At 47.3% G+C, this 11,824-nt stretch overlaps 1 protein-coding gene across 4 annotated transcripts in view; it reads left to right on the top strand.

The window, feature by feature from the left end:
• Nucleotides 1-11,824, top strand: part of NCOR2 (nuclear receptor corepressor 2) — a 233,097-nt gene that overhangs the window by 1,177 nt on the left and 220,096 nt on the right. For 2 of the 4 annotated variants that reach the window (XM_039357316.1, XM_039357312.1), the window contains exon 1: nt 4,724-5,139. The exons of 1 other annotated variant lie outside the window; for it this stretch is intronic. The gene's annotated coding sequence lies outside the window, so the exon portion shown is untranslated. Of the gene's footprint in view, nt 1-4,723; nt 5,140-9,643; nt 9,910-11,824 lie in introns of those variants that run through there. One more of the 4 variants, XM_039357315.1, reaches the window with a different exon arrangement.

The raw sequence follows: 11,824 nt of genomic DNA, 5'->3' as shown, positions 1-11,824 counted from the left end.
ATTCTGGCGGTTGTGATCCCACACACGCATCTGGTAGCCATCCCTTGGGAGAAAAGACTGTTCTACATGACGTTGGTTTGGGCGTCCTGCAAAGCTGCGGTTTGTCAGTTTTATTGAATTTGGCTCGGCGTTTACCAGCCATAAATCACATTACGGCTTTGTGGGATGTGTGAACTGCGTCTGGGCCTTACACAGCTATCCTGAGAGTGAGAGAAGACTGTTGAAGATTTTTTGCAAAAAAAAAAAAAAAAGTCTGTTTTACACCACAAAATAGGAGGAAAACATTTGGAAATGATGTCCAGAGAGAGAGAGAGACGTGACTAAAAGGGTTCAAAGCATGTGCCATAAATGGAGAAAATGGAGTTTCTCTTCTCTTTACGGATAAAATCTTTTAGCGATGGACTGAAGGTGGGCAGAAAAATGGCATGGAGAACTTCCTGTGAGAAGATGGTGGAGATGAACACCGGTTGAATGTCTTCTATAATAATAATGATGATGATAAAGTTGGAAGGGACCTTGGAGGTCATTGAGTCCAACCCCCTGCTCAGGCAGGAAACCCTACACCATTTCGGACAAATGGCTGTCTAGTCTCTTCTTAAAAACTTCCAGTGTTGGAGCATTCACTGCTTCTGGAGGCAGGTTGTTCCACTGGTTAATTGTTCTAACTGTCAGGAAGTTTCTACTTAGTTCTAAATTGCTTCTCTCTTTGGTTAGTTTCCACCCGTTACTTCTTGTCCTCCCTTCAGGGGCTTTGGAGAATAGCTTGACTCCGTCTTCTTTGGGGCAGCCCCTGAGATACTGGAAGACTGCTATCGTGTCCCCCCTTGTCCTTCTCTTCGTTAAACTAGACAGACCCAATTCTAGCAACTGTTCCTTATATGTTTTAGCCTCTTGAGGAATGGCTTCACGTGTGATGCTTTTATGACTAGCTATGGGTGAAGATGACCACATGGGACCTTCATCACCTTCATCAGACAATCTTGGCATTCTAGTTACCAGAGAATAATTGTCAGAGGAAATGTAATAAACTAATAAAATGGGAATCCCAAAGTTGCTTTTTCAGGAGGCAACTGGACGTCCTTGTTTTTCTTTGAAGACGTTTCGCTTCTCATCCTAGAAGCTTCTTCAGCTCTGACTGGATGCTGGGGAGTTGAAGGACCATCATAGTCCAGAGCTGAAGAAGCTTCATGGATGAGAAGCGAAACGTCTTCAAAGAAAACAAGAAAGAGCAACAAAGATGATTAGGAGACTGGAGGCTAAACGTATAAGGAACGGTTGCTGGAATTGGGGATGTCCAGTTTAATGAAGAGAAGGATGAGGGGGGACAGGATAGCAGTCTTCCAATATCTCAGGGGCTGCCCCAAAGAAGAGGCAGTCAAGCTATTCTCCAAAGCACCTGAGGGCAGGAGAAGAAGCAACGGATGAAAACTGATCAAGGAGAGAAGTAACCTAGAACTAAGGAGAAATTTCCTGACAGTCAGAATAATTAACCAGTGGAACAACCTGCCTCCAGAAGCGGTGAATGCTCCAACACTGGAAGTTTTTAAGAAGAGACTGGACAGCCATTTGTCCGAAATGGTATAGGGCTTCCTGCCTGAGCAGGGGGTTGGACTAGATGACCTCCAAGGTCCTATCCAACTTTATTACTACTACTACTACTACTACTATTATTATTATTATGGATCATCGCACAGTCAGCCAGATGTTCAGACTGGATTTGGCATTTTGTCTACCTATCGAGTCCTTACCCAGGACCTGGGATAGGCAGATGTAGATGTTTCATGATATTACAGATCTCGTCGCAGGATGGAAGCAGTTCCTAATAAGGCCGCCTTTTGCAATTGACTAATAGCGAATTTGTCAATGCCAATGGTGTTCAAGTGGTGCTCCATTGTTTTGGGATTGCACCCAAGGAGCCTATTACTATTGGTACTACCCTTGCTTGCTTTTGCCACAGTCTTTCTATTTCTATTTGTAGGTCTTTGTATTTTGTTATCTTCTCCAGTTCTTTCTTGTCTATTCTGCTGTCTCCACTATCCAGACTTTTTGTCCCTTCTTCTTCTTCTTCTTCTTCTTCTTCTTCTTCTTCTTCTTCTTCTTCTTCTTCTTCTTCTTCTTCTTCTTCTTCTTCTTCTTCTTCTTCTTCTTCTTCTTCTCCTTCTCCTTCTCCTTCTCCTTCTCCTTCTCCTTTGAGACAAGAATGACCTGGGTTAACTGAGAATCTCCATAGACAAATGAAATGGGAAGTTTCTATTTGCTATACAAATAGTCCTCAACTTACGACCAATGTTACGAGCCCAACATTTCTCGTTAAGTGAGACATTTTATGGCCTTTCTTGCCACCCTTGTCTTTGCTTGTCAGAAGGTCGCAAAAGGGGATCACCTGACCCCGGGACACTGCAACCGTCATAAATAGGAGTCTGATTTTCAACTACACGACCATGGGGATGCTGCAACGGTCATAAGTGTGCAAGAGTGCAAGTCGCTTTTTTTCAACGCCGTTGTGACTTTGAACGGTCACTAAATGAACTGTTGTAAGTCGAGGACTACCTGTATTGGAACGATAATTCTTTTTTTAATTATTATTATTAAATTGGAACTTGAAACCTCTCATCTCTCATAGAGCTACCCTTCTTCCCACCGACCCGAGTGTTGATTTTTATTTTTGCGAGTTGGCGTGCATTTCGTTTGATTCTTTTCTCCTCTTTCTTTTTCTATTAATTGCTCAATTAGTATTTATTCACTGCTTAGCGGCTATTCTTTATTATTCTTTATTAATATTGTATTGATTCAGGGTTTGCAGAAGGATTTTGTTTTTAACTCTCTGGCGAGTTGGAGCATTCTGGGGAGAGAGAGAGAGAGAGAGAGAGAGAGAGAGAGAGAGAGAGAGAAAAGATTAATCCACCAACTTCTTAAGATTTATGAGCCCGTTTCCTTTTTTTTTCTTTTTTAATTGTTACTGGGGGATTTTTTTTCTCTTTTTTTTCTTTTTTTTTTTAATCTTCTGCTGATCTGCTGGCTTCCCCTTTCACCTCTCCAGTGATGAATCATTTCACGGCTGGCATTTGGCGTGTTGTGATTCATAAGGATGCTACCAGGACATAAAAATGCAGCCAAAACTGAGACTTCGTGACGCGCGGTTGTGTCTGCGTGTGTGTGAAACCTTTGGATGAAATGAAAATGCAGCAGGGTATTTCGAGAAAGAAAAAGAAAAAAAAGAGAAGCCCCTGGCAGAAATAAGGCTTTGTGCTTTTCTTTACCTGCTCAGACAAAACAACATGTTTGCACAATATCTGACCTGCTTATTAAGATCCAGAATGACGCCATCTTAAATTATGGCTAAAAGCCTCATTTTAGTCAATTTAGTCTAATTGTGTTGGAAAGGACCTTGGAGGTCATCTAGTCCAACCCCCTGCTCAGGCAGGAGACCCTACACCATTTCGGACAAATGGACATCCAATCTCTTCTTAAAAACTTCCAGTGTTGGAGCATTCACCACTTCTGGAGGCAGGTTGTTCCACTGATTAATTGTTCTATCTGCCAGGAAATTTCTCCTTAGTTCTAGGCTGCTTCTCTCCTTGATGAGTTTCCATCCATTGTCCGTCCTTCCTTCCTTCCTTCCTTCCTTCCTTCCTTCCTTCCTTCCTTCCTTCCTTCCTTCTTTCCACCCTCCCTCCCTCCTTAGTTCCAGGTTGCTTCTCTCCTTGATGAGTTTCCATCCGTTGCTTCTTGTCCTGCCTTCAGGCGCTTTGGAGAACAGCTTGACTCCCTCTTCTTTGGGGCAGCCCCTGAGATACTGGAAGACTGCTATCATGTCCCCCCTCATCCTTCTCTTCATTAAACTAGACATACCCAATTCCAGCAACCGTTCCTTATATATTTTAGCCTCCAGTCCCCTAACGACTGCTCCTCGCACTTATGACTGTTGGAACATCCCCATAGTCAAAATTCAGATGCTTGGGCTGTGTTTGCCACGGTTGCGTTATCCTGGGGTCACATGATCACCGTTTGTGATCTTCACACCAGCTTCTGACCAGCAATGCCAGTGGGGGAAAGCCGGATTCACTTAATGACCTCGGGATTCACTTAACAACAGTGGCAAAATAAAGGCACAACATCAGGCATGACTTACTCAAGAACTGCATTGCTTAGTAACAGACATTCCCATCACTGAAGATCGAATTCCACATCCTCTAGAAGCTGGGATGGTTTTATCAGAATCTAGTAGTCAGAAGAGAGCTGGAAGGGACCTTGGAGGTAGTAATAATAGTAATAATAATAATAATAATAATAATAATAATAATAATAATAATAATAAAGTCCAACCCTGTGCTCAGGCAGGAAACCCTATACCATTTCAGACAAATGGCTGTCTAGTCTCTTCTTAAAAACTTCCAGTGTTGGAGCATTCACCGCTTCTGGAGGCAGGTTGTTCCACTGGTTAATTGTTCTCACTGTCAGGAAGTTTCTCCTTAGTTCTAGGTTGCTTCTCTCCTTGATTAGTTTCCATCCGTTGCTTCTTGTCGTGCCTTCAGGCGCTTTGGAGAATAGTTTGACTGCCTCTTCTTTGGGGCAGCCCCTGAGATATTGGAACACTGCTATCATATGGGAGATAACAGAATAACAGAGTTGGAAGGAACCTTGGAGGTCATCTAGTCCAACCCCCGGCTCAGGCAGGAAACCCTATCCCATTTCGGACAAATGGCTGTCCAGTCTCTTCTTAAAATCTTCCAGTGTTGGAGCATTCACCGCTTCTGGAGGCAGGTTGTTCCACTGGTTAATTGTCCTCTAGTCCAGCCCCCCTGCTCAAGCAGGAGAAACCAGCATCAGGTCAAAAGGTGAAAGGAGGAACATATCAACTGCTTCTGCCGCCTGTTGAGAAAAACCACGATCTTTCCTTAAACCGTTGAAGTAGGTGATTCACACCCACCCCGGAAAACAGAACGGGCTGTGAGTCACCACGTGTAGCATTCGCAGAAAGGAAGGTCAGCTTGCTGCGCGGTGTGTTGTGTAGCACTGTGCGGGGCGTGCAGCAGAAGCAGACCTTGAAACTGACCCCGGCTTGATCAGGGCTGCGGCATCGCCAGCTTGGAAGGAAGAGATGGGACAGTCACGGGATCAGGTTTCCTGCTCCAGCAGGTGGGTGGACTAGAAGACCTCCCAGGTCCCTTCCACCACAATTCACTTCATGACCATGGGGGGGGGGAGAAAGCCGTCAAATCGGACGTGACTCCCTTAACAACTTGCCTCGCTTAGCGACAGACATTCCAGTCTCAATTGTGGTCACGATAGCGTTTCTCTAACGTTAGGGTTATCTCTGAGTGATTTGGGGGCTCGTATACATGTAGTCCTTGACTTTGTTTAGTGACTGTTCAAAGGGACTTGGGACTGTTTTTCACACTTACGACCACTGCAGCATCGCCGCGGTCACGTGATCAAAGTTCAAAGGCTTGGCAACTGGCATGTATTTACGACAGTTGCAGCGTCCCAAAGTCACGTGATTCTCCTTTGGCCAACTTCTGACCGACAAAGTCCAGATTCACTTAAGAACTGGCTTCCCAACTTAACAAGTGCGGTGATTCACTGAACAACGGTGGCCAGTCGGGCCGTAAAGCGGGGCGAAATTCACTTAACGACGGTCTCGCTCAGCTTGACTGTGGCCGTAAGTCAAGGACCGCCTGTAGCTCAGTGCGTCTTTGGTGGATTAACCAGCACGGTTCCCACGTCATCCCCCCCCAATAGATTAAACCAGGATGGAAATTAACCAAGTTTAGCCTGGCCTATCGGAGGAGACAGATGGTCCCACCGGATCAAGCTTCTGTCCTGCAGTTGATTCAAGGGTGGATCGGTTGCTTTCTTCCCTCTCTCCTCCCTTGAGACGGGCCCGGATCCTCTCCTTCTTCATCCTTGGCTCTTCTCCAAGGCAGAATCCATTTCAAAATGTTGTGTTGACGAAGAGGGGAAGCCATACTGGCTGGGCCAGAAATATTCCCCCTAGCAACAGCGGCTAGCCTTCTTTTCCTTTTTTCTAATCTTTTTCGTCTCAGCTGCTGAGTCAAATGTTTTGGGTCCCGGCCAAATCCTTTCGGCGTGACCCAGAATACAAAACGTTTCTTTGGCTCTCCCTGGCGGCTTCTGCCGAGCGACGTTCAAGGGCAACAAGCCCGAGGAAGCAAAACGAGGGAAAGGAGATCTTTCTCGGAAGATCAACGGCGGTTTGGCCTGCGTGCGAGAAGGGATGCTCAGCCAGCAGGTCTGGTCTGGTCCGGTTCTTGCGGGCTCCTCTGCCAGGGCTCGTAAAACCATCAGGCGAGCTGATGGGCTGCAGAGGAGAGACTGGACCTGCTTGAGGAACGTGGACATAAATGGGCCTCTGTTGGATTTCCAGATGCCTTTGGGAGATAAAAAAGGGCCTCCCTTCCTTAGGAGGCAGCAAAACGGGGTGGGCAAACTCAGCTCCGAACAGCAAACAGCGGGCAGAGCAAACGCGGTGTCGTCCGCCATTTTGAGACATGCCAAATTTTGGCCCGTCCAGCTCACCTTTCCTTGGAGGGGTCCCGTGAGGGTTGATTGGTTTATGGCAGACATTTCATTGCCAAATTAGCTAACGTCATCAGTGACAGAAAGGAAGGGGGGGGGTTTGCAGAGAAGAGGAAGAGGGGGAGGGGGAGGGAGGAGGAGGACTCTGATCCTTGGTGCTTTTTCTGAGCTTGGTTGTTTTCATGCAGACATTTCGTTACCCAACTAAGTAACCTCTTCGGTAATAGAATGATAGAAGGGAGTGGGGTTTGTGGGGGGGAGGAGGAGGAGGAAGAGGAGGAGGAGGAGGAGAAGGCCTATGGGGTACTTGGAGGAGGAGAAGAAGGAGATGAGGAAGAGGAAGAGGAGAAGGAGAAGGAGGTGGCCCATGGGGCCCTTGGTTATTTTCTTGCAGATGTTTCATAACCCAACTAGGGAACCAAATCAATGCTAGAAGGGAGTTGGGTTTCTGGAGTGGGAGGAGGAGGAGGAGGAGGAGAAGGAGGAAGAGGAGGAGGAGGAGGAAGAGGAGGAGGAGGAAGAGGAGGAGAAGGAGGAGGAGGAGGAGGAGGAGAAGGAAGAAGAGGAGGAGAAGGAGGAGGAGGAGGAGGAGGAGGAGAAGGAAGAAGAGGAGGAGAAGAAGAGGAAGATGAGGAGAAGGAGGAAGAGGAGGAGGAGAAGGAGGAGGAGGAAGAGGAGGAGGAAGAGGAGAAGGAGGAGGAGGAGAAGGAAGAAGAGGAGGAGGAGAAGGAGGAAGAGGAGGAGGAGGAAGAGGAGGAGGAGGAGAAGGAGGAGGAGGAGAAAGAGGAGGAGGAGGAGGAGAGGGAGGAGGACTCTGATCCTTGGTGCTCTCTGAGCGTGATTGTTTAAATGCAGACATTTCATTACCCAACTAAGTAACATCATCAGTAATAGAATGATAGAAGGGAGTGGGGTTTGTGGGGGGGAGGAGGAGGAGGAAGAAGAAGAAGAGGAGGAAGAGGACTATGAGTTCTTTGGTGCTCTCTGAGCTTGCTTGTTTTCAGCAGACATTTCATTACCCTACTAGGCAACATCATCAGAGTTAGAAGGGAGTCAGGTTCGCTCTCTGTTTATATAGACTAGTGCAGGGGTGTCAAACTGTCGTCCAGCAGGCCAGATGCCTCATGGTCAAAACCGCGCCCACCCCATTGCCAGCAATGGGAAAAAAGTCACGATACGTCGCGACACATCACGTGATGTTTGACAACCCCTGTACTGGTGGCTTGCCAATGTTGGTGGGAATTTCTGGGTGGTGTCTTGATTAGGCTGTTGTTTTCTGTGTTATTTTTTTTCATCTGCGTTGATAGCTCCTTGATTAGAGGTGTTGTTCGCTGCTTGATCGACCCAGATCTCTTTCAGTGGCCCTTATGCGCCTTACAGTGAGGCGTTTCCGCTCCCTTTTGTCACGGTCCTCCGTGTCTTGGACAGAAGCAAATCTGCACTTGTGCATCGTTTAAGATAACAGTCCCTTGAAGCTCTCTCAGTTGGATGGAGATCATTCATTTTGCAATTAATAATATTAATTTTACGGGGGCAATTGGCTGCGATAAAGGATCGTCCATTCATCAGGTCCTCCTAAGAGTCAAACTCTGGCAGATGTTTGCACAGAGCTTGAAATAAACGGGGAGGCAGTAAGGATGAGGTCATTATTGGCTAAAGCCAGAGATCCAAGGGTGGGAAGAACAATTTCCCAGCTGGAAGTCTGCGAACTCCACAAAGTTTCAGAGTAAGCAGAAGAATGGCATAACAAGTTCCCAGATCTCTGTGAGTTTTTTCTCACACGCTGATCTCAGCCACTCTCGTTTCTGGCTGAGGCTATGTGTTCCTTTAAAAAGAAACAAAAAACTGGAAAGATGGTGTCACGGTGTGAAAATTTAATGGTGTGTCGGGAGATCACCTCTTGCCCCCTTCCCAATGGGACGTAACTGAGTAAAGCAGAAGTACAGAGTTGGAAAGGATCTTAGAGGTCTTCCCCCTGCTTGAGTAGGACCGGAGGGAGAAGGAAGGAGAGAGAGAGAGAAAGCAAGCACAGATAAGGAGGAGGAGGAGAAGACTTAAACCTGTGTTCATCTGAGCCCAGCTGCCATCCAGCCGATAAGGAGGACATTTCTTTCAAGCCTAACTCAACAATTCAGCCCAGAACAAATTGCCCTAGTGGTCTCCTTTTAAGGTGACCAACTTTTTTACAATGAGAAGGAAGACACAAATAAATTGAAGAAAAAAAAGTGAGTCTAATGCAGTGGTTCTCAACCCTTTTAATGCCGTGACCCCAACCGGTGGTAAGTCGAGGACTACTCAACCGGTTGTAAATCGAGGACTACTCAACTGGTGCAGCACCGTTTGCAGACTGGGACTTTTGGTGGGCTCAGCAGGGCAGACACAGCCTGGACAATTCCTGTTGGCTTTTGAAAGCCACTAGAATTAGACTCTATTCAAGAGAGTCTCTTCTATTGGCTTTCAAAAGCCAATAGAATAAAAGGGAGTAGCACAGCTAAGGAAAAGGGGGAAAAAATGGCGGACTGCGTTGTTTGGCGACCCTCGTGAAATGGTCGTTTGAGCCCAAATGGGGTCCCGACCCACAGGTTGAGAACCACTGTTTTAAGGTGACCAACTTTTTTACAATGAGAAGGAGGACACAAATAAATTGAAGAAAAAAACGTGAGTCTAATGCGTACATGTATGCCTGTCGTGTTTCGGTAAGAAGTAAACAAAGCCACTTGCGTGCGGTGCACTCTTGCGCGCGGCGCACTCTGGCGCACGGTGCACTCTCTCAAAACAATTCTCCTTTGCGGAGCGCATGCGTCTCATAATCGCGTCTCGCCGCACTGTACCGAGCCTTGACGAATCGTCATGTCAAATACAAATACGTCACATCACACGCAACGGATCGGCTCGGCATCGATCGAATACGGAGATTTACAGATTTTAGTCTTCAGATATTGAAAAGGAGGACATGTAGGAGGACACTTTTCGAGACGGAACTTACAAAAGGAGGACTGTCCTCCCTAAAGGAGGACGGTTGGTCACCTTACTCCTTTCCTCTCCAGGTAACCAAAGGAATTGCTCGACGTTTTTACCGGTAGAGAGTTGCCGATTGAACATTTCTCCGGTCGTGAAATAAAGGAGCCCTGAAAAGAGACAGAGGCTTCCTTCGTGTGAGGGACACGCAACTCAGATGCCATCCGAGAAGAGCCTCCTGCCACGGGTGGGATCCCAGGTGCTACTGAAAGACCACCTGGAGACCAGATGTCAGACTTAAGAAGGGGGGGAGACCATGGAGTTGAGCCTCTAATGTCTTGCTTTGAACACCCTTTGAGCTACGAAACCGAAGACAGGGACAGATGAGGAACAGCTCCTCGTCTGCCAGAGGTAACCCCAAATTAAGTTCTGAGTTAGACCTGGGTAGACTTGGGTAGATTTGAGAATTGAGAAACCTCTGCCCATCCCTTTGGAGAGCTGGTTCCACAAAGCGCAAGTGGGAGAACTCACTCTACCTTGCTCAACAAACTGGGATTGTTGTGGTTAAGGCAGGGGTAGGCAACCTTGGCCCCCTTCATGACTTGTGGACTTCAACTCCCAGAATTCCTGAGCCAGCCTGGCTCAGCTTGGAAACCTCTCCCTTTCCCCTCAGCGTGGCTGGCTCAGGGATTCTGGGAGTTGAAGTCCTCGAGTCATAAAAGAGCCAAGGTGGCCTACCGCTGGTATAGGGCAGGGGTAGGCAACCTTGACTCTTTTATGATTCGTGGACTTCAACTCCCAGAATTTCTGAGCCAGCATGAGGGAACTATGGCCCTTCATGACTCGTGGACTTCAACTCCCAGAATTCCTGAGCCAGCATGGGGGAACTATGGCCCCTTCATGACTCGTGGACTTCAACTCCCAGAATTCCTGAGCCAGCATGACTCAGCTTGGAAATCTCTCCCTTTCCCCTCAGCGTGGCTGGCTCAGGAATTCTGGGAGTTGAGGTCCACAAATCATGAGGGGGCCATAGTTCCCCCATGCTGGCTCAGGAATTCTGGGAGTTGAAGTCCACAAGTCATGAGGGGGCCATAGTTCCCCCATGCTGGCTCAGGAATTCTGGGAGTTGAAGTCCTCGAGTCATCAAAGAGCCAAGGTTGCCTACCCCTGGGTTAGGGTATTGTATGAATGTCACTCAGGTTTCACTCTGGCGACATTTTTCCTCAAGCGTGATAGCTCTTTAATCGAACCCATTGGGGATTTGCCCAATTTTTCCTAAATAATCCCAGGCCAATCAATTTGATGAGGGTTCCTCCTCCTCCTCCTCCTCCTCCTCCTCCTCCTCCTCCTCCTCCCCCCCCTTGTATATTTTATTTCTTCATGGTTTCGAAAACCAAGGATTTGGGTGGGGTATTCCCTCTGCCCCATCCCTCTTTCCTTTCTTTCGTGGAAAAGGTTCCTTCATCCCAGCAAGGATTCTGTGTGTGCTTCCTTCTCTGTTCTAATTACAATGTGCCTTAGTCACAGTAGGGTCTAGTAAATCTCCTTTTGTGATAATACACACAGTCCACTGTGTGGCTTTCACGAGGAAGGAGGGGGGGGGAAGAGAATGTACTTTGATTCATTTCACACACACACACACACACACACACACACACACACACACACACAGCTCCTAATTTCCATCACTCTGTCTCCTGAAAGTGCATTAATATTAGCAATGCAGCCCCGAGACGTAGATCCATCTTCACAGAGATCTGAGAAAAATCAGATTTACTTGAAATTCTGAAGTGGGCAGAGCGACTCAGCGCCAGGCTTAAAAGGAAGTGCTAACCTTCCTTTCTTGAATGCTTGTTATTATTTGATTCTCCCCCACTCCAGCTGCGTTTTAGCACTCACTTCCTCTCCCTTCTGCGCTTCCCCCCTCCCCAGTGGCGCACCAGAATGCCAAAAGGAACCGCTGATCAAAAAGGGAAGTTTATTCAAAAGTGTGCAGGTTCGGCAGCAGCCTTGTGAGTTCAGCAAGAGGGTAAGAATGCTCTGGGTTTTCATTTCATTTCCTCGCTTTTAAAAAGTATTTCCCCTTTTTCTACTTATCTGAGACCTTCCTTCCTTCCTCTCTCTCTCTCTCTCCTCTTCCTGCCTCCCTCCCTCCCTCCCTCCCTCTCTTCTCTTCCTTCCTTCCTCTCTTTCCTGCCTTCCTTCCTCCCTCTCTTCTTCCTACTATCCCTTCCCCCTCTCCCTTCCTTCCTCCCTTCTTCCTCTTTCCCTCCCCTCCCCTTCCCTCTCTCCTTCCTTCCTTCCTTCCTTCCTCTTTCCTGCCTTC

The sequence above is a fragment of the Crotalus tigris genome, unplaced genomic scaffold (assembly GCF_016545835.1).
Source record: "Crotalus tigris isolate CLP2741 ecotype Arizona unplaced genomic scaffold, ASM1654583v1 scf7180000018891.247784533:1973344, whole genome shotgun sequence".
In the NCBI taxonomy this organism is placed as follows: Eukaryota; Metazoa; Chordata; class Lepidosauria; order Squamata; family Viperidae; genus Crotalus; species Crotalus tigris.
The sequence above is the reverse complement of the archived record's forward strand: the minus strand, read 5'-3'. Positions and strand labels throughout refer to the sequence as shown.